We start from the raw sequence: 27,542 nt of genomic DNA, 5'->3' as shown, positions 1-27,542 counted from the left end.
TATCATTGCTAGTAACATGGCTGTATTACTTTGGTCAGATAATTGTACTTTCAGTGATAGATGGCTAATACTTCTAGTTACACAGTAGTATCACTGTGAATGAAATATTAACGGTATGAGTCTATGGTCAGATAATGGTACTATCAGTGATAGACTGCTAACACTACTAGTTACACCACTGTATTACTGTGAATTAAGTATTAAGAGTACGAGTCTATGTTCAGATAATGATATTATCAGTGATAGACAGCTAACACAACTAGTTACAAGGCTGTATTACAATGAATGAAATATTAATGGTACTACTCTATGTTCAGATAAAGTACTATCAGTGATACACAGCTAACACTACTAGTAACAAGGCGGTATAACAGTGAATGAAATATTAATGGTACTAGTCTATGTTTAGATAATGGTACTATCAGCGATAGACTGCTAACACTACTAGTTACACCAATGTATTACGGTGAATTGAAATATTAAAAGTACAAGTCTCTGTTCAGATAATGGTACTATCAGTGATAGACAGCTAACACTACTAGTTACAAGGCTGTATTACGATGAATGAAATATTAATGGTACTAGTCTATGTTTAGATAATGTACTATCAGTGATAGACAGCTAACACCACTAGTTACAAGGCTGTATTACAGTGAATTAAATATTAATGGTACTAGTCTATTTTCAGATAATGGTACTATCAGCGATAGACAGCTAACACTACTAGTTACACCACTGTATTACGGTGAATTAAATATTAAGAGTACGAGTCTATGTTCAGATAATGGTACTTTTAGCGAAAGACGGCTAACACTACTAGTTACAAGGCTGTATTACAGTGAATTAAATATTAATGGTACTAGTCTATTTTCAGATAATGGTACTATCAGCGATAGACAGCTAACACTACTAGTTACACCACTGTATTACGGTGAATTAAATATTAAGAGTACGAGTCTCTGTTCAGATAATGGTACTATCAGTGATAGACAGCTAACACTACTAGTTACAAGGCTGTATTACGATGAATGAAATATTAATGGTACTAGTCTATGTTTAGATAATGTACTATCACTGATAGACAGCTAACACTACTAGGTACAAGGCTGTATTACAGTGAATGAAATATTAATGGTACTAGTCTATGTTCAGATAATGGTACTATCAGCGATAGACAGCTAACACTACTAGTTACACCACTGTATTACAGTAAATTAAATATTAAAAAAGTACGAGTCTATGTTCAGATAATGGTACTATCAGTGATAGACAGCTAACACTACTAGTTACAAGGCTGAATTACAGTGAATTAAAAATTAATGGTACTAGTCTATTTTCAGATAATGGTACTATCAGCGATAGACAGCTAACATTATTAGCTACACCACTGTATTACGGTGAATTAAATATTAAGAGTACAAGTCTATATTCAGATAATGGTACTGTCAGTGATAGACAGCTAACACTACTAGTTACAAGGCGGTATTAGAGTGAATGAAATATTAATGGTACTAGTCTAGGTTCAGATAATGGAACTATCAGTGATAGAATGCTAACACTACTGGTTACAAGGCTGTATTACAGTGAATTAAATATTAGTGGTACTAGTCTATGTTCAGATAATGGTACTATCAGCGATAGACAGCTAACACTACTAGTTACAAGGCTGTATTACAATGAATGAAATATTAATGGTACTAGTCTATGGTCAGATAATGGTACTGTCAGCGATAGACAGCTAACACTACTAGTTACAAGGCTGTATTACGATGAATTAAATATTAATGGTACTAGGCTATGTTCAGATAATGGTACTGTCAGCGATAGACATCTAACACTACTAGTTACAAGCTGTATTACAATGAATGAAATATTAATGGTACTAGTCTAAGTTCAGATAATGGTACTATCAGCGATAGACAGCTAACACTACTAGTTACAAGGCTGTATTACGATGAATGAAATATTAATGGTACTAGTCTATGTTCAGATAATGGTACTATCAGCAATAGACAGCTAACACTACTAGTTACAAGGCTGCATTACAGTGAATGAAATATTAATGGTACTAGTCTATGTTCAGATAATGGCACTATCAGCGATAGACAGCTAACACTACTAGTTACAAGGCTGTATTACGATGAATGAAATATTAATGGTACTAGTCTATGTTCAGATAATGGTACTATCAGCAATAGACAGCTAACACTACTAGTTACAAGGCTGCATTACAGTGAATGAAATATTAATGGTACTAGTCTATGTTCAGATAATGGCACTATCAGCGATAGACAGCTAAAACTACTAGTTACAAGGCTGTATTACGATGAATGAAATATTAATGGTACTAGTCTATGTTCAGATAATGGTACTGTCAGTGATAGACCTATCCCACAAATGGTTATCTGGCGGTGTTTTGATACATAAGAGATTAGTAGTACAAGTCTTTAGTGAGACAATGGTACTATCAGTGATAGACTAATACCACTAATAGTTACTAATAGTTACGTGGCGGTGTTACTATGAATGAGATATTTGTGGTACGATTCTGTAGTGAGATAATGGTTGTACCAGCGATCGACTAATACCACTAATAGTTATGAGCCAGTGGTACTATGAATAAGACATTAGTAGCACGAGTCTATAATGACACAGTGGTATTATCAGTGATAGACTGACAGCACCACTAGTTACATGATGGTGTAAATATGAATGAGATTTTAGTGGTGTGAGTATATAGAGAGATAAGGGTATGAGTCTATGGTGAGACAGTGATATTATCAGGGACAGGCTGAGAGAACTACTGATTACAAAGTGGCGCTGCTGTAAATGAGATAGTAGTGGTATGAGTCTACAGTGAGATATGAGTGGTACAATCAGTGACAGCACTACTAGTTCCATGGTGGTGTTACTATGAATGAGATAGCAGTGGTGTGAGTCTATGGTGAGATATTAGTGGTAGTATCAGTGATAGACTAACAACACTACTAGTTACCTGGCGGTGTTACTAAGGGCGAGATATTAGTGGTATGGGTCTATAATGACATTTTAGTGGTAATATCAGTGATAACTGACAGCACTACTAGATACATGGGAGTGTATCTGCAAGACTTACTTCAACTTTGCGTTTACGTTTCAGATCAAGCTTCTCACATGGCGATGATCTTGCAAAGAGGCAAGAGTTCCCCAAACGGGATTGCTGGGTATTTACTCTCAGCATAACAGACATGGTCTTAAATTATTGGGAGATGTGTCTGTAATCCTGGGCAGCTCCGGGTAATTACATCGCAGGAAGAGAAAAAACAAGGGAAGCGGGAAATCTGCAAATGGCAGCCAGTGAATTAAGTAAAAAGATGTCTTGAGAGGTCATAGTCAGATAGTAAAAGCAGTTGCCCTTGTATTACTACCCAGTGGTAGAATTTCTGGGGCCCTCCAGGAGAGATTTTGTAACTCAAAAACAGGCCCTCGCGTTCAATGACTGTAGGGCAGGGTTAACGATTCTCCCTCAGGAAATGAGATGGCCTTCTTGTGATGGACATGAAGGATCTGTTTGAACCAGACCTGGTGGGCTCTATGGGGCTACCAACGATGACAGAACACCTGAGGCTACCCTTGATATTTTTCGGAATTTCAGGAGAAGTGAAGTCAGAGGGAGGATACAGCTAAAGTACCCTGGTGATTCCAACACGAGCTCTTGTCCTAAGGATCCCAGTCAGGGGGCGTGGCCGAGCCGGCGACCAAGATGGCCGCTCGGCTTTGAAGCTCCGTAAGGCTCTCCAATCTCCTGGCGTGTTCCTGTGGCCAGAGCCGGCATCGAGATGCAGGCACTGGGTAAATAGAAGCTGGTAGCGGCGCAGACCTGTCCAGTCGACTAACGGAACCTCCTAGTGCCCAGGGACGGCAGCTTTGGCTCTGTGATGGGGCTCCCCCTCTGCGTGATCTGCGCACATCTACAGCCGGACGCCCCTGGCTGCAGCTGATGGGAGCAGTCTGAGCCGCGTGAATCCTCTGTGAGTGCCGCCTCGCCCCCCGCAGTGAAGACCTCCCACAGCCACTCTACACCTTGGCTACTGGTCGTGAGATACGCGATATCGGCATAGCAGTGTTTCATTCCCGGTCGCATGGGACATGCGGGGAGGGGCGTGCAGTAGACACTACATACCCCGCCGCCCAATATCAGGAGCGACACCCGGTGCTTGCAGCAAATACATCTCCATTAAAGGCCGGCCCACATGGAGGGATTGCATCAGGGGGCCTCCTAACAAGTAACACATAATCTGCAGCACAATTCGAACAATAAGACACTGGTTCCCTATTATAGCCTGGAACCTGCCTTCCCTCACAGGCCATGACACTTGAGGCACTTGAGACACAGACGGCTGGGTTGTGGTGCTTCCCTCTGCAGCCAGTGGGCTACTATGAGAGGTGGTTGCTTTCTCCTGCTACGTGGGTACAGCGCTCATACTGGCAGGCCTCAGACCCTTTTGGTCTTGTCACTGGGGGCTTTGAGTCGCCGCCTGATCGTACATATGCCGAGAATGTGGGGTAGGTATACCCTGGCAGCACATCTGGGTCCTGGCTGGTCACGGCAGTTACAGTTCACACGGCATGGGCTGCAAGGACCCAAAACAAAGAATGCTCCCTTTTGAGAAACTAGGGGATATCTCCATTGCGCAAACCTCCACCCTGGATGATCTGCACATGGCCCAATTCTGGAAGATGGAGCCCCTGACACAGCACACTCATTGCTCCAAGAGATGCACGCTGGTTTCAAGGTGCTAGACAGTTGCTTTGACTCCCTCGACAACACCATTGCAAGCCTAGGCACCAAAGTACAAGCGCATGATAGAAGGTTGGATGTCGCAGAGGCCTGCATATCGGACATTGAGGATGGGACAGCACAGTCCATTAAACGTCTGGAACGAGTGGAGCACATTTTAAAAGAAGTGGCCATCAAAAACGAGGATTTAGAAGCGCGCAGCCCGCGGAACAACGTGCAAATTCTTGGCGTCCCTGAGTCAACTCCCACTGGCCACATGGATCTGTTTATCGAAACTTTGCAATTGGGACTTTTCGGTAAGGATGCTTTCACCCTGGCTTTGTAGTAGAGAGTACACATAGATCGCTCGGCCCTCGTCCAAATCCTGGTCTTCCTCCCAGGCCTATTGTGGCACGTGTCATAAACGTCAGAGACAGGGACAAGATCCTTTGCTTGGCGAGAGAAAAGGGAGACATAGACTGGCAAACTTCCAAATTATCCTTCTATCCAGATTTCACCACCATGGTACAGGATGCTAGGCAGAAATCCAACAGCGTCAAGGATGCACTGAGAAATCTGAACTTGCGCTATGGTATGTTGTATCCTGCGCGACTGAAGGTTGATGTGGATGGCAAGGCCAGAATATTTGATAATCCGTCGGAGGCACAAGAGTTCTGCAAGTTGTATAAATAGAGGAACAATCCCACAAACGGGGCCCGGTCTATACCTTCACCCCCACACAGCGGCTCAGACGCAAGTGTGGAACTGTTTTCGAGTGCTGGCACGGGATGATCGGTTCTCTTCGCTGACACTCTTTTATGTTTCACTCTACAGAAACAAGTCTCATAATTTTGTAAGATTATTACAGTAACTGGAGGCAACCCGGGGTGTTGCCGCTCCCCATGGTATATTCTTTTTCTGTGGTTCGGTACATCTTGGGGTACTTTTTGGGGGGAAAGTCAGTTTTGTGTAAAATATTTTGGTACTTCACATTCACTGTTAATTGGGGTGTGGCCCTTCCCCGGTTGGGGATCGGCTGGGTGGTGGGTGGGTGTCAGGTTATTTCACTTATGAGTCAGTACTTTCAGGCTTGTTCACAGCGTTATATATTGGTCACTGCTGTTCATAGTCACCAGTCAGCAATAACGAGAACACCACACCATCCAGATGACCAGGTTTGGTAATGTAGAGGGCCCGCTGACCCTCACTCTACTCTCATGGAATGTTCGGGGTTTGAATGACAATCGGAAGCGACGACAGATAATACACTATTTAACTAGGCATAGGGTAGATCTTGCACTCTTACAAGAAATCCATCTATCCAAGATCGACAGGGCGCATTTTGGGTCTAACTGGGGAGCGAATAGATATTTTGCAAATTATTGTAACTACGCTAGGGGGACGGCCATTTTAATTCACAACAGGGTGCCCTTTTGTTTGAGTTCCGTGCACCAGGATAGTGAGGGATGTTATTTAACAGTATCTAGAATTCTGTCTGGCAAGAAGGTGACATTTCTGTGCATATATGCCCCCAATATGGACTCCCCTGACTTTTTTCATGCGCTGTACTCGCATCTAGACAAGCTGGACTCACAGTTGTTGATAGTGGGTGGAGACTTTAATTTACTGCCTGACCCTGTCTTTGACAGAACATCCGGAGCACAGGACACTAAACCCCAGGCTCGCCGCGCACTCAGGCAGTTATGCGACAGGTTTTCGTTATCAGATGTTTGGCGGAAACGCAACCCGACCACAACAGAATAGACACACTTTTGAGGGCAACACAATACATTGACCAGGATAGAATTTTGGTTACTCTCGCTCGACATATATGGCTGGTGCGCCCAGTTGGAGACCTTACCTAGGACCTATTTGGATCATTCCCCTGTCAAATTACAGTTACAGTTTCCCCGCCCGTTGGATTTGAACGCCAATGGCGGTTCCCTAACCGCGCACTACAGGATGAAGTTTTCAGGGCTGCAATACAAGAGGCTATTGTAGATTATTTTGACTTAAACACGGGTTCGGTAGATTCATGGACGGTACTGTGGGAGGGTTTCAAAGCGGTCCTCAGGGGCACATGCATAGCGAAGCATCCAGGCGTCCTCAAAGATCTACGTACTACATTATCCAGACTTGAGTGCGATCTCAAAACGCTAGATGAGGCATCAGCACAACACACATCTCCTACATATGAACAGAGACGGTTGGTGCTGTTAGAAGACTAAAGGGACACAGCAGACAAGGAAGGCCTATATTTGGGGAAATACCAAACTGCTAGACGGTACGGAGAGGGGGAGAGACCAGGTAGGGTCCTTGCATGGTTATCAAGTCCACCTTACCACAAAACATACATCACTGACCTTAAGTCCTCTGACTCACACACTTACACCACCACAAAAAACATCCGGAGTAGCTTCCTGAGGTTCTTCTCCATTTTGTACAAGACTACTATCGGGATGATAAAACAGCACAAGAGGCCTACCTGGAAGAAGTGGCATTAGTATACCTGGAAAAATATATGCAGGACTTCCTGGTCAAACCTATTTCTATAGCAGATGTACTTCTTGCTATCGACTCCATTGTTGGTTCCTCGGCTCCCGGGTTAGACGGATTCACAGGAGAATTTTACAAAACATTCAAAGATATACTGGCCCGAAACTTATTGAAGGATATGCAGAAGCCCTTGAAAGGCAGAGTCTTCTCCCTACTCTATGTGAAGCGGTAATAATCCTTCTCCCCCCCAAGCCTGGCACAGACCCCACGCAATGCAGCTCGTATCGTCCGCTTTCCGTGCTAAATTTAGATTATAAAATATTGGCAATAGGCTAGCTCAACCAATACAATTCATTATCTCCCCAGCTCAATCCAGATTTGTACCTCATTGCTCCACCTCCCTGAATCTCTGCACATTGTTCTCGGTCCTGCACAAGATTGACCCTGGGGCCCCGGCAGCCGCCATCCTACTTGACACGGAGAAGGCCTTTGATTCTCTGGAATGGTCCTTCTTCCTCTCCATAATGCGCCGCATGAACATGCCCTTGGGCTTTATTGCCACAACTGCCATTTTATATAATACACCGACCGCTCGGCTGCGGTTAAATGGCACTCTTTCCAATCCATTTCAGTTAGCACAAGGAACCAGGCAGGGCTATCCATTGTCCCCGTTATTGTTCATTCTGGCTATGGACCCCCTTATTTTCAGGAAAAATACATTTACAGGGGATTACAATTCTATACTGGCCCTTTATTGGTATAATTGCAGGCCAATGGCACAATATTGTATGTTAGACACCCCCAGGATAATTTAACCGCACTAATTAGGGAAATCATCAGATTTGGTAGTTTTTCAGGGCTGGGCATGAATTGGCATAAATCGGTCATCTTTCCACTGACACCTAGTACCAAACCATGGGAACTGGAGTTTCCCCTTGAATGGTATACGTAGTCAATAAAATATTTGGGCATTCACATCCACCGGGACACTGCCCAAATTCTCAATCTCAATTATGGTAGGGCTATAAACACGCTTGACACTCAGATAGAGAAATGGTTGAAGTTGCCCATGTCGCTAGCAGGCCGAGTGGCTATTATAAAAATGGTTGTCCTACCCAAATTCTTCTATTTTTTTAACAACATGCCGATTCCCCTAACCAATAATTTTTTTACCACACTTCGATCACTTCTGAGTAGGCTGGTTTGGGGGGGGGGGGGTAAACAGGCACGGGTTTGTTGGGCAGTCCTCACATTATCCTATGAGAGTGGGGGTTATAATGTGCCGGATTTTCAGCTCTATTATTTGGTGGCACAGTGCAGCTACGCATATCCTTGGTATCATCCCTGAGCCCATATCCCCTATTTCAGACCAGAGGCAGACCTGATATTACCATGGCAACTTTTGGCGGTGCTTCCTGTGGGCTTTCCCAGAGATCCTGTCGATATTCAAACCGTATCCTCCACGAGCTGGGCATGGCATAAACTTTGCCGGATCACTGGAACAGAGAAGCTCTACTCCTCTGCTCTACCTGTGATTAATCCTCGACTGATTCCCATCACATCCGAGTGGTTGGTGTAGCGTACCCTGACAACGTTTTACCTGATTAAACTGGGTGATTTATACCCAGATGGCCATACCTTCTATCCATCTGAAGACACGCGCTTTAGTGCAGCAGATTTTATGGACAAATTTGTATTATGCTGCTTATTCTCCACTCTATGCTCCACCTTCCCAACATTCCCGTTAGAGCCAGTCTCGTTCCTTCCTCTAACGCTGCTCATAGATAAAGAAGATAACACACACCTAATATCCAAGCTGTACAAGGCTAGTGCCTCACTAAAACCAGTACAAGACAGTAAAATTTTGCAGTGACTGGGAACAGGACCTGGGTATCACTATTACAGATGAGCAGTGGGCCCACTGCTGCTCGGTCACACAAGACATTTCCCTAAACAGCAGACACAAGCTCCTCCACTTCAAATTCTTGCGCGCATCTATTTTACTCAGGCACTCGCACACAAAATCGACCCTACTAAGCTGCATACATGACATAAATGTTCTGCGCCTGTGATGTATTTACTATGGGGACTGTATCGATCCCCCTATTTCTGACCCTTGTCTGGTTAATAATTAACTAGCAGCCATTCAACGGCACAGAAGCCCGTTATCTGATTAGGTCATAGCGCATGCCATCTCATTAGGCAAGCACTATTTCTCCAGCCCCCTAATAGGCATACGGTGTTCTCAAAACAAATCAAACCTACCACGACCTGGGAAATCCCCACAGCCATTGTTTTGATTTAGCCGAGAACTTCAGTAAAGAATGTGCGAACGACCAGTTCGTATGACATCCTTATTGACGTATTTATGTCCATCCTTACGTCAATCTCGGCACCTTTCATGTATAAATAATACCGACATTGCCTTAAGCAAACACACTAGGTGGTGACAAGATTGGAGCAGCGAGACTTGCCGAGGAGCCCAGCTGACAGCGAAGCCCACAGATGCTGCCCCTCCTTTCTGACGCGCTGAGAGAGAGACGCTGCCTTTTCTCCTGCCGAGAAATCCAGCTCCGGCGCTTCCAGCCGCCCTTGCAGGCAGCTGGGATATCAAGCCCTGAGATAGAGATACCAGCCCTCCAGCCTTCTAAATCCCAGGTACTGAACTGAATAACCCCTTGCAGAGAATTCTTGAAGCAGATCCTTGGCAAAGCAAACTTAACTTAAACTGCTACTTATCTACTCCCGCCCACGTATTAGGCTTAGGTCAGGTACATTGGGGTAGGCGTAGTTAGAAGCACCAGTTGAGTACGATTAGTCAATGTATATATGTATGTATCTATTTTATCCATTTTAAGTATCATATGGCTAAGAAACCATATCAATGCTTTTACAGTATTATTTTATAATTCTGTTATTACACCAGAGTTTGTCAGGGAGTGCCCTCATGGCGAAGAAATAATGATGCCTGCCTTCTCAAATCATATTCCAATTCATAAAAAATATACACTTGCAAGAAAGTGGGCAGTAGCCCAAGCTCCTGCATTATATAAAAACCATGTGGGATGGGATGAGGACTCTCCTCCTCACAAAATCCAGTTAAAATCACAACCTACTGCTCAGAGGCAGTACCCAATTAAGCAAGAAGCTAGAAAACGGGTAAAAGAGATCCTAGATCAACTTGAATACCAGGGGGTGATTGAAACTTGCACCTCACAAATGAATAATCCTTTGTTTCCTGTCTCCAAACCAGGCAATTCATATCGTCTTGTTTTGGACTACAGACACCTTAACTCATGATGCAAAACCTTTGCAGTACAAAACTCGCATAGTGCTGCACTAATGAATAACATAGTGCGCAAAAAATACAAAACAACATTAGACATCTCTAATGGATTCTTCTGTCAAAATATAGCACCAGAGAGCAGATATTTGACCGCGTTCTCAATAAATGGCGCGCAAATTTTTTTTCTGTCGTTTGCCCCAGGGGTTCAAGAATAGCCCAGGATTATTCTCAGCAAGAGTAACAGAGTTACTACAAATATATGATGATGAGGCATTATCTTATGTCGATGACATCTATCTAACAGATGATGACTTGGATACTCACTTGAAGAGAGTGAACACCATAATACTTGGGTTCGCAGCAGAGGGTTACGAATTCAACTTTAAAAAGTCAAGAATTGCCCATCTAACTGTCTTGTTTTTAGGATATGAACTATCAAGTGAAGGCAAAAGCCTGGCTGACAATTTCCTAGAGAAATGTGCTGTAATCCAAGCACCTAGAACACTAAAAAACTTACAATCAATTCTAGGTTTCCTAAATTTCGGAAGAACTTACATTATAAATTATGCAGAGAGAGTTAAACCTCTCTATGATCTTATAAAACCAGATTTTAAAAGAATCAATTGGACTCAAAAACACACAGAAATTTTGAGATCTTTACAAACAGATATGTTAGTTAAAACAAAATTACAAACACGTGACAACACACGCAACCTTGTGATTCGAGTCATCCCAGGAAGATGCGGATTCACATACCTGACCTCTAATGAAGGAGAGAAGGTACCAATTGCATACAAATCACACTTGTACACAAAAGCTGAAATGAAATTTAGCCCAACGGAAAAAATTCTAACCGCGGTACAGACTGCTGTAGCAAAAGAACGAGCCCTAGCACAAGGTAAACGAATAATCATCGTGACACCGATACCAGCCCTGGAGGTGGTAACAAAGGCAAGCATTCCGAATGCTAAAGCACTCCATCCGAGATGGATACAATGGGCTAATTCTCTTGCTGCAACAGACGTGGCATACGAATTTGATCCCAACTTAAAAACACAAGAGTTTCTCCAATATGAATTCGAATGTCCTCCGCCGACCGAAATTCTGCCTCTAGAACATTACGGCTGTATAATATATACAGACGGATCAGCACAACCCGCAGTGGGGGGTAAGCAAGCTTACAGTGCTGCGTGCGCGATTGTTAAAGGTCGCTGGCACAAAGGGAAATTTAAACCAGTGGTCACTAAAACGCAATCTCTAGGAGACTGTACAGCTCAAAGAGCAGAACTACTGGCATTCAAGATGGCGCTTGAAAATACCGATCGAGAATTCCCCACACTCATAGTGTGCGATTCATATTACTGCGTCCAATCTTACAATGAATACTTGCAGATCTGGGTTCAGAATGGTTTTAAAGACGCAAAAGGTAACACAATCAAGCATAAAATGCTTTGGGAACAAGTAGTTCTTTTGCAAAAGGAACTACAAAAGACTCACGTGATACATACACTGAGTCATCAACGTGATGGCGTTCACGTTGCAGGGAATTCATTGGCTGATGAGGCCGCGAAGGCAGCTGTGCAAACGGTTTCCGTAGCTGCCATCACTCGGTCAAAAACAAAAATAGACAGCGAAATATTACAAGCTGTCAGCGCTACAGTAAAAGATGCGATAGAAACACTCCCGAAAGGCTTTCCAGTAAAGTACTCATACATAACTGATGCAAATAATGTTCCGTTTGCTCGAATCCCTGGAGTGGGGGATAGGGCAATTCCAAACATGGAACATAGGTTAGGACTCATCATAGCGGCACACGAAGGGCTTGCTTCTGTACATGCTGGCGTTTCAGCCACAGTATCATTATTAAAACAGAGATACTGGTGGCCACAAATGAGAAGACAGACAAGGAACTATGTTCTAGAATGTGAAATATGTCAAAGAATGAAAGTATCAACAGTGAAACGACCAGCAGAGACGCCCCTTCTAATCTCAGATAAACCATTAGCCTGTGTTTACCTGGACCACTGTGGTCCCTTACAAAGGGATGGTAACTATAAATATATCTTGGTCGCAGTGGATTCATGCACGAGATTCATATGGATGTGGCCCCAGCGCTCGGCTGACGCCAGAACTGTTATAAAAGATTTGCGAGTCTTTATCGGCACATACGCAATTGGCATGCTACATTCTGACCAGGGTCCTGCTTTTAGCTCTTGAGCTTATAGGGAGGCCATGACCAGCATGGGCATTGCATTGCGGTACTCTTGTCCATTTCATCCTGAGGGAAACGGAATCGTAGAAAGAAAAAACCGTGACATAAAGCAATCTATAACAGCAAAGGTATTAGGTTCGGGAGCTGGGTGGGTCAAACATTTAATAAGTGTCCAACGTAGTCTAAATAACCTGCCAAGAAATTCTCTGAAAGGACTCAGTCCGTACGAACTATTGTTTGGGACTAGAATGTTAATCCAGGACTTAGATAGTCAGACTTCAGTGGTTAAAGAAAAATGCTTTGATATCAAAGATCGCTTGGCTATTTTACAGGACTTAAATGAAACAAGAAAAGACCTGAGCAACATAAAATTGAAACAGCAGCCAGCAACCACTGAAGAAAAACCACCTGTCCCAGCAAGGCCTGTCTGGATTCCAAAAGTCGGGGATCTGGTCAGAGAGTAGATCGCGGTAAAGAAGGAATTTGGGCCTTCTTACAGAAAAGCAGTTCCTGTCTTGTCTATCAACGGTACAAGATCAGTAGTACTACCGCCCCTTGCTGGTAAAAAGGAGAACCGAGTCATATCCATCGACCTGGTTAAACCACAATCATGTAGCCGATAACAAATAGTAGGCCAAGTGGACTCCCAAGAAGTAGCAGAACGCCAAAGTTTGCTACATCCACAGAGGTTCAAACTGAAAGACTGATCACATTTGAACAATCTACAGTAAAACAACAAGGACTATGCAACAAAGCAATGGAACTTGAACCTCTTAAAACCCAAATAAAAGCTTTTCATCAAGGAACAACAACCTACGATGATGTAACTACAGACTTTGCTAATGAAATAAAGCAAAATCCAAAAGCAAAAAGTAATCCAGAGGCAATTGGAACAATTGACAGAACGGCATCCGGCTACTTCATCAACTTCGATGATTTTTCAGAAGATCCAAGTGAACCAGAAGTACAGCCATCAACAAAAACTTTTAACCCCTTCCACGCTCATGACGAGCTGGGCTCGTCATGAGGTAGCCTCCTCGCACGCTCATGACGAGCCCAGCTCGTCATGTAACATGCGTTTTTAAAAATCTCAGCGTGCGAGCGGAATTCCGCCCGCACGCATGCGGTTAAAGACAAAGCAAAGGAACTTTTTCATCAACTAAAGGGAACCTATCTGACTTCTCCATGGATTGAAATTTGGGTGACATTAGGTGCATTTATCCTCATACTTTGGCTCATCATGGTACTATGCTTGGGACATTTCATTGAGGGAAAATATGCTAAAATGGACACAGCAAGCCAGAAAATCAACTTGGTCCTTAAACCACACACATCTTCACACGTCAAGAAAAGAGAACTTTCTTCAGTGAACTTCACAGCCAATCCTATACCAGGCGGTGTAGCATGGGACAATACTGATTATGAAATCTATGGCCCGGTTGAAATCCTGAAGTATCCACATCAATTTAAGATCTCGTTAAGTGACTTTGTAAAACCAAGCACATTTGCTGATGATTGGGACTTTGAAAGTATAAATGATATGATGTCTGACCTAGTAATGTCTGCTAAATTTACAGAACATGATTATTTGCAGGGTTCGTCTAATTATGATCAGATGTTCTGCTACAACCACTATGGTAACCATTATCTCCATAAATCTGCACAACCTAGAAATTTTTTAAATTATAACCAATGGGAACATTGTGCTACTCCTCCAAAGGGTAGTTCTAAAACATTTTATGATAAATATTCATATTTTTCAGGGTTTAACACAAGTAATGCCGAAACATTTTATTTCAAATTGTCGAATAAGACAGGTATGAAGACCATGCTTACAAACACGAAATTGATATATTCAGATTCATTTTTTGAGCAAATGAATACATTTGGTTTTGATTTCTGGAACAATAACATTGAAGCAAAAACTGTTTGGGGTACAAAAGATTGGCAAGTACAAGGTATAGAATCATTGTTCAGAGCCTGTATGATCCCAGAACAAATTATATTTTTGAATGACACTATTCAACAAACTACCTGTCTTGGCTTAGCCAAAATCAAAGACTTAAACAAACCGTCTATTCCAAAGCCAACAACAAACAGTAATAGCTCTATAGATGTTGAGATAGACGTGAACCATATTTTAAACCAAAACAGAACACATCCTGATTGGAAACAATGGTTGATCTGGCCCACAGACACAAATAACTGTCAAGACAGATTCCTGAACAAAATACAGGGGTTCAAATTGACCAGGCCAGACCCTAGATATTCCCAAAGACAACATCCAGGGATAGTAACTACTTACAGTGTGGGCAAGCTCTGCCTTCAATGGCTACAAACATCCAAACTGGCAGAAATTAAGCAACACCTAACTTTACTTCAAGAAGGTGCTGACTTGCGTGATTTCATTATGGGACCATGCAAACAGCGTCAAAAACGTTTCATAGCGGCCTCTATATATGCAGCTTACAATGAAGCTTGGAAAGTAACTCAAATTGAGACAGCAGAAAAAATACGGGAAATTGACCGTATTAATTTGGAAAAATCACTTTCTGTTGTGGACAATGGGTTAATGACTCTGTCCTCCAGAATATATTCACTGGACAGTATTGTGTCTTCAGCAATCGATATAATAGAGCAAGACTTACTGATGTTACAACACGGTCAGTCCCAATTGCGTTCTATTGTACAACTTGGCTGGACGTTACAAAATCTGCGTTCAGGCTATGTGCCTTGTCGTTTAATCAACACAACGTCACTATTTAATATCTTTAACCTTACTGATAAACAAATCAGTTTGGCACAGAAGGGTGCTGACTATACAATTCTGAGCATTGAAAAACTTGAGAGATTACCATTGACAATGTCAGAACGACCTGTCATTGAATGGATAATACATGGGATAATAAATATTCCGATAACAACTTTCCAGTTTCAATACTGCCAAAAATATATACAGGCAGGCCAGTATGAAAGGTTGGGTAAAGGGTACATTAAGTCAACATGGCACCTGCCCTATACACACACATGTGTTAGTAATAAAGGCCAGAATGTGTTTCTTAGTGGCAATAATTGTGCAAGGTCGCTAAGCGGTACACTTCAGTGTCAGGGTATTAATTTGCATGGAGCCTGTGAAGGGACTACAAATAACCTTTCATGTCACCAGCTAGGCGCACCTGCAACACAAATAGAACCATTCTTTAGGAGACTCTCGAACGGGAGTTACATTCTAATTGTAGATCGCAGATGTTGCAGTCTGCTGCCCGGAAAACCTTATCTCATAACCATGACTACGAAGGTCATGTGCTGTGAACGGGTATTGTTCCCAAACGATGCTCGAGACAGGGAGGCAAGGTTATGGCCCAGTTTGAAAATTTCTTCTATTCGAATTGATACTTTAAGCAGAATGAAGACTGTGCTCCTACAGACGCCAACCCAGTTAACGTCATCAAAAGAAACGTATGATCTCCAAGTTGCAAGGACAACTGCTGAGATTCATTCACTGTTATCAACCAATTCCCCCATACATTTTGCAGAAATACTGAGCGAAATCTTAAATATTTCTGATACAAGTGGAATCGCGAGTGTATTTAAGACAGTGTTTTCGGGAGCTTTAACCTCTCCTTTTGGGACTAGTGGCAGGCATCCTATTTTTGATCCTGTTACTTCGCTGTGGCAAACCACGTCACAGACAAGACACCAGCGACAATGGAAGAAACGATCCTAGCCATACGCTACAGGGACCGCATAACTAAAGCCCTTGGAATAGCCCGGCTTAGAGACCTGAACAGGACTTGGTTTCTTTCATTTAGACCGATGTGGCAAAGTTGTGTTATGCCTGTATTAAGGTGCTTGCTATGCGGCGAAGAATGCGTGTTGGACACCTGTCTGACACTACAATCAGATGTGCCAATGGACGCAGAGACTTTGTTGGGTCCGGTAACGGCTCATGCATTGTACTGTCCCCAGCGGCTACCAATCCTGATGACGGCATTCGTGGAGACTTCACCACTACGATTGAAGAGTAGTGAAGTACAAGATGAAAGCAGCATCGATCAGGTACGACCTTCTGTCAGCTATGCTGATCAAAACATCAATGAAGGCAATCATGCTCATGAATGCATGTTACAAAATTTTTCCGAGTTAGTGGAACTTTCGCAGGAAGCAGTTGACAGTTTTTTCGAAAGTCTCAACAATATGATGTTTTCACCATAGCAGAAAGAATGACTTTGAACAGACTAGCACATGGCGTTCCCTACACCCTGAATTTGGCCTTCAACTTTGAAAATAAAGCAATAAGAAAGCGAGACATTTTTTTTCCCCTTTCATTTCCAAAAATATTTACGATTTTTTGGGACACTTATCTTCTGCTTAAAGTAAAACTATTCCTAGAGAACAAAATTTCTATTTTTAGCTACTCTAGAGACATTAGCTACCCTCTAGCATGTTCACAAGTATTTATGATTTTTGTGATGAGATGGTCTCGACTTTTTTTTTTCTGTATTAAGAGCCATTTCATGTGTAATTTCCGCATTTCGTTCATGCTGATTTCAAAATATGCGTTTAGATTTAGCATTATTATACTGCTTGAAGTGCATATAGTAACTATACTCATCTTTTCGTGTATTTCACATTTCCAATTTTCAAAATGCATTTGATTGTATTTTGGGGTGGTTCGGTATACACATGCACTACTAGATTTGTTTACTATGCCTAGATTTGTAAATATGGGTATAGATTACGTGGAATGGGTGTGATGTATTGACTATGGGTACTGTATCGATCCCCCTATTTCTGACCCTTGTCTGGTTAATAATTAACTAGCAGCCATTCAACTGCACAGAAACCCGTTATCTGATTAGCCATACAACGGCACAGAAGCCCGTTATCTGAATAGGTCATAGCGCATGCCATCTCATTAGGCAAGCACTATTTCTCCAGCCCCCTAATAGGCATACAGTGTTCTCAAAACAAATCAAACCTACCACGACCTGGGAAATCCCCACAGCCATTGTTTTGATTTAGCCGAGAACTTCAGTAAAGAATGTGCGAACGACCAGTTCGTATGACATCCTTATTGACGTATTTATGTCCATCCTTACGTCAATCTCGCCACCTTTCAGGTATAAATAATTCCGACATTGCCTTAAGCAAACACACGAGGTGGTGACAAGATTGGAGCAGCGAGACTTGCCGAGGAGCCCAGCTGACAGCGAAGCCCACAGACGCTGCCCCTCCTTTCTGACGCGCTGAGAGAGAGACGCTGCCTTTTCTCCTGCCGAGAAATCCAGCTCCGGCGCTTCCAGCCGCCCTTGCAGGCAGCGGGGATATCAGGCCCTGAGATAGAGATACCAGCCCTCCAGCCTTCTAAATCCCAGGTACTGAACTGAATAACCCCTTGCAGAGAATTCTTGAAGCAGATCCTTGGCAAAGCAAACTTAACTTAAACTGCTACTTATCTACTCCCGCCCACGTATTAGGCTTAGGTCAGGTACATTGGGATAGGCGTAGTTAGAAGCACCAGTTGAGTACGATTAGTCAATGTATATATGTATGTATCTATTTTATCCATTTTAAGTATCATATGGCTAAGAAACCATATCAATGCTTTTACAGTATTATTTTATAATTCTGTTATTACTGTATGCACTTTACTTAACAATAAGTATTGCAATAATAGCGATTCATTTCTCTTGTATGAGAAAAGAGACTGATCAATAAATAACATCTTTTTATTGAACACGCCCGTCTCTTCCTTTTCTCTACAATCTGGTGAAACTAAGAATGCACTGAACTGAGTAAAATAAGTTGTCTTTTGTTTTCACACGACTCTAGAGATACACTCTTGATTAGGGGAGAGCAAAGTTGTCATGTTCTATGGTTGTCAGAAACTAAATCCCTTCTTGTCTATCCAGGGGGGTTAAACTCCTCCTTGTCTATTCGAGAAAGTTTCTAGTGAACTCTGAGCTAGCTGGCAAACACTAAACTTTAAGTCTAATATCGTCAGTAGAAGACCTAGTTAACCTCTGTCCTACGTCTATACTATTGAAGATATTATTCCAATGCGCAGAGCCTATTGGGATAATAGGAACTACACTACACGCCTTATCTTGAAGTTCTGGACTCCTCACTCCAGAATCTGAGAAGGTAACTCTTTCAGCGAGACTAATCTGATCCATGTATTCAGCCCATGCTCCATTGCAGTCAGGCTGAACTTGTGACTTTCCTTTGATCTAGTATGACCGGATAGATGACAGAGTGGCAGTATGTGCTTTTATGCACTATACCTATTTAAAAATTGAAGAATTGCATATGTCTGATTCTAGAGATTGCTGTTTTGGTCTCGTTTTATTGATTAAAATGTGCTCTTTTTATATAGATTTTTGAGATGTGTCTTGTAACTAACAGTCCATCTAGCTGATGCCTTAAGAGAGTTCACTCGAACAAGCCAACGCTTGAAGCGAACTGTCCCAACGCTTCATGCTGTTGTGAGTATTGTGTGAGGAAACCTGAGGCCTTGCCCAACAGCAAAAGCTGTCTGTAGCCAGAACTAATCAAATGAACTGATATATAGCATGATCTTAAGCCGATAGAGTGATATTTACTCTGGATTGTACCTTGATGCTATGCAGCAGAAACTGTGGTGTACATGGTGTACAAAGAAAAATGTCAGGAAATAGAGTGAGCCTATTCTTACAGTATTGCTTGGAGTGGCGGTGAATACAGAGATGCTGCTCTGTCTGTACAAAATGGACTTCCGGTCCCCTCCAGTCACAGGTAGTGATTTGTGGATATTGCTTGCTCTGAACAGAGCAGCTGGTATTAGAGGGACTTCTTTTAAAGAGGATTTGTAGGCTAGAGGTGCATATGTATAAATGGTGCTATAAAGTACACCATATGAACCAATGTTTGTTTTCAAAATGGAGGAAAAACTGACTTCCTCCCTTAGAGGGAAGTCAAACTCGCTTGATTTGCTGTCACTCTATATGTTAGGGTAGGTATTTATTTTATACCCTGCCACTTAAAATGTTTACCAGCTGCCACTGAAATGCACTTACAGGAAGATGAAGACAAGTGAAAGGAACCCTCCATTGTGTGCTAGCCCTCACTGTGCTTTCCCTGATTACAATTCATCCTGTACGTGGTCTCGCAGGTAAATCACACACATTTACCACAGCATATGAAACCGTGGGACTTAAGTTATAGGGGTCTCTGGCTATTTGGACATCTAGGGATCTAGGTAAGGACGATGAGCCCAAGACTACAATACCAATGACCTTTCACCCCTCGAGTGGTATAAGGGAGCAGTGGGCGGCTATCCTGAACTATGGATAGGGGTGCATTTTAGGTGCACCACCTTTATCAGCAGAGGGAGAATGTTAATAGAACCATGGACCTTGGACCCGCTGAAAAGTCGAGGGCAGGCCATTAAAAAACAGACAGTGCTGAGCAGAACAGCTTCTCAAGGAAGTGTAGGTCTGATGTACCTACAAGCAGGTGACAAATGAATGCAAACTGCACACTAATTTTCTGCGACCTATCTCCCATTTTGTCCTTTTGGAGAGGGTTAGAAAAAAAACCTGTCTAATGAATATTAATTTGACTGATCGCAGTTTGAGATCCATGTGGATGTCTGTGACTGTAGAGAAGTTGGTCTGCAGGGGACAACTTACCTCAGGCCTCAAATTTGCTTCCCATTATGGAAAACATATTGTTTTTACCCACACCGTGGCCATTAGAAGGACAGGTGGACAGGGAGAGGTGTGGCGCCGCGGCCAGGGCGACTGACGCTGGAATCTGGGGATCAGGGTTCGATCCCCGGCTCCGGCGGCAGGTCTGCCCAGCACCATGTGACTCTGGGCAATAGCTTGCTTAATCTTCCCGACGGCCCCCAGCGCCTAGAGACCCTTACGGGTGATTGTGCGCTTTACAAATGTGGATTATTATTATTATTATTAAAAACAAGCATTAGCAATGCAATAGGTCTCGCATTTGCGACATTTTAAGCTATTGGCACTGTAAATAGTAAATGACAATGCCTTTTATTAATGTTTTTAAAATCAACACATAGATAAAAAGCTTTGTCATTTACAATGCCAGTAGCTACAAGTTTCGCAAATGCGAGACCTACTGCATTGCAAATGCTTGTTGGAGCAGCCTGTGAGCCTGATTTGGGCGGTTTCTGCGTTGTTTGGATGCTGGCGGCGGCCCAGTGAGTGCCTGAGTGGCCTTTCTGGAAGCAGATGGGAGTCCATTACCTGCCTTTTATCAACAACGGGGCAGAGGTGTTACTTCCTTCCTCTCGCTGGGCCGGTCCATTAATTTATGCATATTGAGCAGGGGACCTGAGCAAAGGAGGCCTCACTTGTTCTCAGGTGTGTTTCCCCATGGTGAACTAACCATGCATTTTTTTTTATTTGAGTAAAGTTAAGAAAACCTACCTCAGTCAGAGACCTCCCTCCATTCTTTTTATAAAGTTTCGTCGAAGCAATGTGTTGCATAAATTGGAAAGGCAATATCCAAATGTGGGCCACTTTATTTTAGCATGCTCGGGCAGATTCTTAATCCCAATCCAACCCTGGAGGTGTAAAGTCTGAATATTTATTTTTTCCATATTTAGTTAGTGAAGTGCCGACGTGTTCAATATTCTATTGAACATGTTATTTTGTGGTTCACTCCCTTCACACGTCTAGTCGACTCCTCTGCAATGCCCTGCTTATTCTGTATGCATGTGCATTTTTTTTTATCAGTTCTACCTTCATTGGCCAGATTACGATTGTAAGGATCTTTGTGGATTTAAATCTACATTTGATAGTGTAATCTGCATTTGATTATCTGAAAGTACGTTTGATAGAGCAACTGTACTCTTGTTTATACTCAGATTATGTATTTCAGAAAGAAAAAGTAACAGAGTTTCCGGCTTCATTGTGTATTGCCACTTTCATTGTGACTCAGAAGTAACCAAACTTGTAGAACTTGCTTTGACTTCGTGCGGGACACAGCTTTTCATGTTTTTAATACTCCCTGAATATGACCTTGTTTTAACTGTGCAGATCATACTTGGCCATGTTTAGACACGCTTATAGTTTTTTTCTCAAAAGGAAGTTATATTTAACGACAAATTTGTGATATTTCATATAAAATCTTTTAAGAAATCCATCCATTGAGGTGAAGATGCCTGGGATTGAACAATGCCCACTCGAATATTTCTTTTCAGATATGAACTCATTCATCAATGTTCGTCAAACTGCCTATGGCATGCTTGTCATACCCTTAAATGCAGCAGCATCGGTGCTTAATTTGTAAAATAATAAGTGCCGGGCCCACACGTTTGCTCAGAAGCTGCCCCTGGCGTTGCAGAAGGTCTTGGTACCTAATACCAAGGCTGCATAGCGTAGATTCCCCCTCATGCATCTTCAATCCATCATCAGACACTACCCTCAAATTCACTCCTACACGTTCCATTGAGTCGCCGCTTTCTACCACTGCATTTTTTTAGTTTTCTCCTTCCTATCCTTTTCTGTATTTTTCTGTCTCTTGCCGGGTCAAAGTCTGCTGAGGAAAAATAATTGCTGGGGCCCAAAAGTAAGTGCAGGTGGGCTCCATCGGCAACCAGATACTCAAATTAAGCACTGAATAGCACTACTGAGGCACTACATAGTTATGTATCGCACAGGATAAATATAACTTTTTTGTACACAGTGCCCCCTTTAAGCAAATGATGAGTCCTGATGACGACCGTGACGTTGAGTGGTCTGTAAACCTAAGGAGAAAGATATGGGAATACCACGTTATATATTTTTCATAGTACTTTTTTAATCCGGTGAATGTTCGTTTACACTACAGCAGTATTAAGTTATACCGTTGCATGCTACACTAATTTCCAGGCTTTTCATTAGTACAAATCCATAATTTAAAGGGCTTAGTTAATTTCTGTGCATTTTGGAAAATCTAGATTTGATTGGTATAACTTAATCCTTCGAGAATTGAGCCTACAGGTTAAGGCCAATATGGTTTTGAACAAAGACCTAAGACACTACTAGCTATGTTATGAAAGCAGCCACAACACACTGCTTATACACTTCAAGCACGCCAGTGCCAAGCACTGATGCCTACGGAATCTGCTGTCCACAACCACCAGCCTTTCTCAGGCGCCAAAGGGTGCGGACATTTACCAGCACCTCTCTGCGACTCAACTACAGTAAAAAGATAATACACAGACATCGGCCTGGGTGCAGCGTTATGGAAAATTTAAATAATACAAGGAGTAACACAGGATTCATGACAACACTTGGTAGGACATTTCTCTTATCTGCAGCGTGTTTTGCCATCTAGATTTGTGTATCAATTTGGCATCTGGTGACCTGGTGCTTTATCTAAAGTTTGCACGCAAAAATATCCTCTCGCGGCTCTGTGCTCGTGACCGTCCCACCCGGTGCAAAGGCATGAAAGTTAAACGTTAGTGCATGCACCTCGGTACATGCACAAGACACGGCCGTGGCACTCGCCCTCCACCTCACTGTCTTCTCGCGGCTCTGTGCGCGTGACCGTCCCACCCGGCACAAAGACGTGAAAGTTAAACGTTAGTGCATGCAGCTCGTTAGAATGCACAAGACACGGCAGTGGCACTCGCCCTCCACCTCACCACCAAAACCCCCCAAAAAACAACACACCCCCGGCAAAGCAAAATTCTTGTCTACACGTGACATGAGCGGTCTCGGCCTGATAATCGTTATGAGAAAATGGCTTGTTTTCGTCCTCTCCAGACAGCCTAAACATTGCAAGATCTACGTCAAAGTTAAACAAGAGGAGGGGGTCCACGCCCCTAACCACGACCAGCGCTTGCATTTGTCGGCAGGGACTGACACGTCTGTCAGGGATAAAAAACAGATGGCACACTGCACCCAATTAAGTGCAAACAAAGTGGAGGAAAACTGCAGTTAGGCGCTGGTGCCTCAGGACTGAACGGAAGTGACCATAGGGCCAACAGCCAACAGAAATCAAGAAAACAACAGCAATGCCAAACTTAAACCAATCACGAGGGGCAGGAGAAATTACTCACAGGTGAAGCCAATATACAGATTACTTTAAGTCTCGCTGAGACAGCGCACACAGCGCATGCGCTGCCATACACGAGACCTAACAAAGTTACCCATTTGGGAACTTGTTGGTGGGAGCATGCAGTTGTGCCCTGGGCCTAAGTGCTAAAGGACTCAAATACATTTCGAAATTGAGGTGGCAAAGCTTTGTTCTATTCTATTGCAGCTCCTAAAGAAGTGGGGGTAGTGCCCCTTTCATGACCCCGCCTATTTGCAATTCGAAATGGTCCATAAAACCCCTTTTATAAGTTGGAAACTATTTTCTGACTTATAAAATAGGTTTTGTACATTTCAGAATAGTATTTTATGGTTGCAGGGCATTTTGTGCTACTTGCAGGCGTCCTTACATATGTACATTCAGGCCAACATTTAAAATCTTCAAAGCAGTGGATTTTGTGTCCCTTCCTCTCTGTCCTTTTCTCACTTACCTACATTTCAGTCTAGGAATTTTGAGTAAAGAGAAGGGGCTCTGCAAAAAGTAAAAGGAGTTTTACACTAAAATAAGGGACTTGAATGGGCATTCCGGCTATGTTTGAAATGTGCAGTTTATGTTTTTTACAATTACTGTTGGAAGCCAAAGGGGTAAAGTAAGTAGTACTAATGACCAGTGCTCTCATTTTTTTTTTTAAACCTTCTTCCTTGACCTTCAGATCGCACTTCTTTGGACTTGTTCTATTAATACTACTGTATACTTATCTACCTGAAACACAATCAGTGCTGGATAGTAGGGGGATCACACAGGTATTTCTGTGCTGGATCTATAATCTGGTCAACATAGGGAAATATGCTGAGTTTGCCCTGGTGTCATTTTCTGACAGCAGGCCACAATTCAGCTGAACCCTCAAGTTGTCTGCATCATATGCAGTGCAGAAACCTGCAGGCAGACAGCTGGTTTTCTTGTTTTCACTTCCTGCTGGGTCTAAAACAACAGCCTGATTTAAAAGGCCATCAGCCCTTTTGGTTTAGTATCATGTTGGCTGGGAGCCATCTGAGCCTAACATCGCGATGCAACTGTAATAGAAGGAAACACACACACACAGCTTATCACTTCATAAGGACTTTAAAGAAACTATAACTTTCAGACTTTTTTTTACTTTGCTTAACCACCCTTTGTAAAAGATGTGCAAAGAATGTAAGATTCATCTGTGTGTATGAGTGCTTACACTAATAATGATTTAAATGGCACCTACTCATTTATTTCTAATTTAGTTTTTAATAGCACTATTCAGTGGTGTGTAGGGCGACAGATCGCTTTTCGGACACACAGAGACACAATAAATCATACATGTGCATAAATTAATGTGCAAGAAATATTACTTAAGACAATGAGGGTTATAGGTGGTGGATTCACATAGCCCCATACTTGTAGACATTATATGTTAAAAGTGAATGGTCGGGAGAAACCCATAGTCAGGAGATTAAAGATAATAAAGTGGTTGGGGTTGTCTGTACTAACAAGACTTTATTAATTCCCAGAGGAGCCCTTCTTTGCAATCTTACAATAACAGCAGATTGAGAAAAAGGAATAAAGATCTAAATCCAGATGGCATGCAGCTCTTTGATGCCAGTAAATAGATCACTGTGCTATATTAGAAGACTTGCAACTTATGACCTGGAACTAAGGAAATTATCTCAGTTTCAAAATCAGCAGCCCACTTCCATATCTACATGAGATACAAATCTGTGAGGTGCATGTTAGACATGGGCTGTTCAGCAGGTGCATTAACCCTCTAGGTTAATTTCTGAGTTACAACTGTGATGGACAAAACACAGAACTATCCCAGAAAAGTGTTAACCACCAGAGTTATCTTACCTGCTATAATAATGCCCTCGAAATGGCTGGGTAGACAAAGATCTCTGCAGGCTCTTTCTGATCGAGTAAGTAAGCTGGAATAGATGTGGTGTCACATTTGGCTTTTTTTGCAGCAGATTTTCACAAATAAATGTATACATTGACTGTCAACCTCTACTTTTCAAGCTGCGCTCCTCGTGACTGCACCCTTCCTTTCCTTCCCACACCTTGACCCCCAATAGTGCCCAGAGTCATGTATTTTCAATTCCAGCACCGAGCACAATTATTATTTAAACGCACCAAGCATTCACATCAAAAGGGAAAGACATTGCAGGGAGCTGGGGGCCAGGGGCGTCTTACCTCCCGCGGGAGCCCGTGCGAGGCGGTCCTGACCGGACGAGGTGTCCGGCTGGTGAGTGCAGGATGGAGGCTGGGAGCGCATCTGAACCTCTACTGAGCTATTATCCACTCGGCAGCGCGTCTATGGAAACTGAAACTGCACTGCCCGGCCCTGCCGCTGCCTGAGTTTCATTTCCCAGGCTCTGCCTCGCCTCTCTGCAGCCGTCAGAGGCTCGTCAGCATCACACGCAGAGGGTCACCTCATACAGCCATTGTTTGTGTGCAGGGATGAAGAATGCACTGTATCAAGATGCAACAGGATACTTACTATTCCTTCTCAACAGTTGTGCTGATTGTCTCATGTGCCAAAAGCGGCCGCGCGTCAGAGGTGGAGAGGGACAGATCAAGAGACATTTTATAGTAGTGAATAGTCGTGCAATGTGTTGTAGTGCTAAACGGCAGTAGTTCGCTCCCAAACAAACCGGTGGCCAAACCTGAGGAGAGCAAACCTGTTGTGGTCTGAATGCGGAGAACATCAGCATTCTGGTAAGAAAGCTAAGATCTCACGTCAGGTACATGACACCAAAAACAACACTGACTGTAAGGTGCAGGTTACTACTGACAAGCCAGCAGGGCAGGGGAAGTATCATTACAGTGCTGCGTTTTCCAAAAAACAGGTGTAGGAAGCCAGCTGTTTTCCTAGGAGCCACTGCCAGCTGCATCGTCTGCGCAATGCTGGGGGCCGAATACCCAGGATGCTTGTTCTTGATTGGTGCCAATCTCATCAGCCACTACCAGCACACGCTAAGTACTTAAGGGGGGCCCCCCTGCATGCCTCCCCACCCCCCGCCCATCACTTTTTGCCACCACCCAAAATCTGGCATATTTTGATTTAAAACCTCCAACATTTAAATGGAATGCCTCTATATTGTCTTTCTCAAAGTTCTAATGAGAAAGTGGGAAACCCTCTTAACATATAAACTGCGCCATTTGTAACAATAATTTATTTATTTTATTTTATAAAGTGTCAAAAGCAGATTATTTAACTGAGGCACCAATCTGAACAATGCCTAAAAGCGATCCTATTGTCTCAGGAACTGCCTATGACTGAAGACTAACTATGAAGCGTCTGAATTAGAATTGACATTAATGGACAATACCGTGAAACTTTGAAAGACAAACCAAAACCTGCAATTCCATAAACACTCAATATACATGAGAAGTACACAAGATATACCTAAGTATCCTGCGAAAGGCAAGAAAAATTGACTAGTGAATTATCTGCATGTCACACACAACTGTCAAGGGTTGTGCATGATAATAACGTGAACTGAGGAAGCAATTTCAAATTCTACCATAATGTCTTCATAAAGAAGAAGATTTAAAACACGCCCGGCCTCGCCTCTTAATAAATTAATTGGTGCACTGCACACTGGCACTGCACACGACCTGGGGCATAACACGGGCCCCCCGCAGCCCGGGGGGGCCGCGCTCTAGCCTGAAGCGGGGCCCCTGGCCTCCAGGGGACCCCTCAGCGAGCCAGCAAACAAGCCTCTCCA

The 27,542-nt window shown here is 42.9% G+C and overlaps 1 protein-coding gene across 1 annotated transcript in view; it reads right to left on the bottom strand.

Annotated features, from left to right (window-relative positions):
* The window catches only part of LOC144770408 (sacsin-like), a 263,570-nt gene extending 237,449 nt beyond the window's left edge, over nt 1-26,121 (bottom strand). Inside the window, exon 1 of the mRNA XM_078654917.1 lies at nt 26,005-26,121. The gene's annotated coding sequence lies outside the window, so the exon portion shown is untranslated. The remainder of the gene's footprint in view (nt 1-26,004) is intronic.
* Between the last annotated feature and the right edge of the window lie 1,421 nt (nt 26,122-27,542).

This window comes from Lissotriton helveticus, chromosome 7, assembly GCF_964261635.1.
Source record: "Lissotriton helveticus chromosome 7, aLisHel1.1, whole genome shotgun sequence".
In the NCBI taxonomy this organism is placed as follows: domain Eukaryota; kingdom Metazoa; phylum Chordata; class Amphibia; order Caudata; family Salamandridae; genus Lissotriton; species Lissotriton helveticus.
This window is presented reverse-complemented; position numbering and strand designations above follow the sequence as displayed.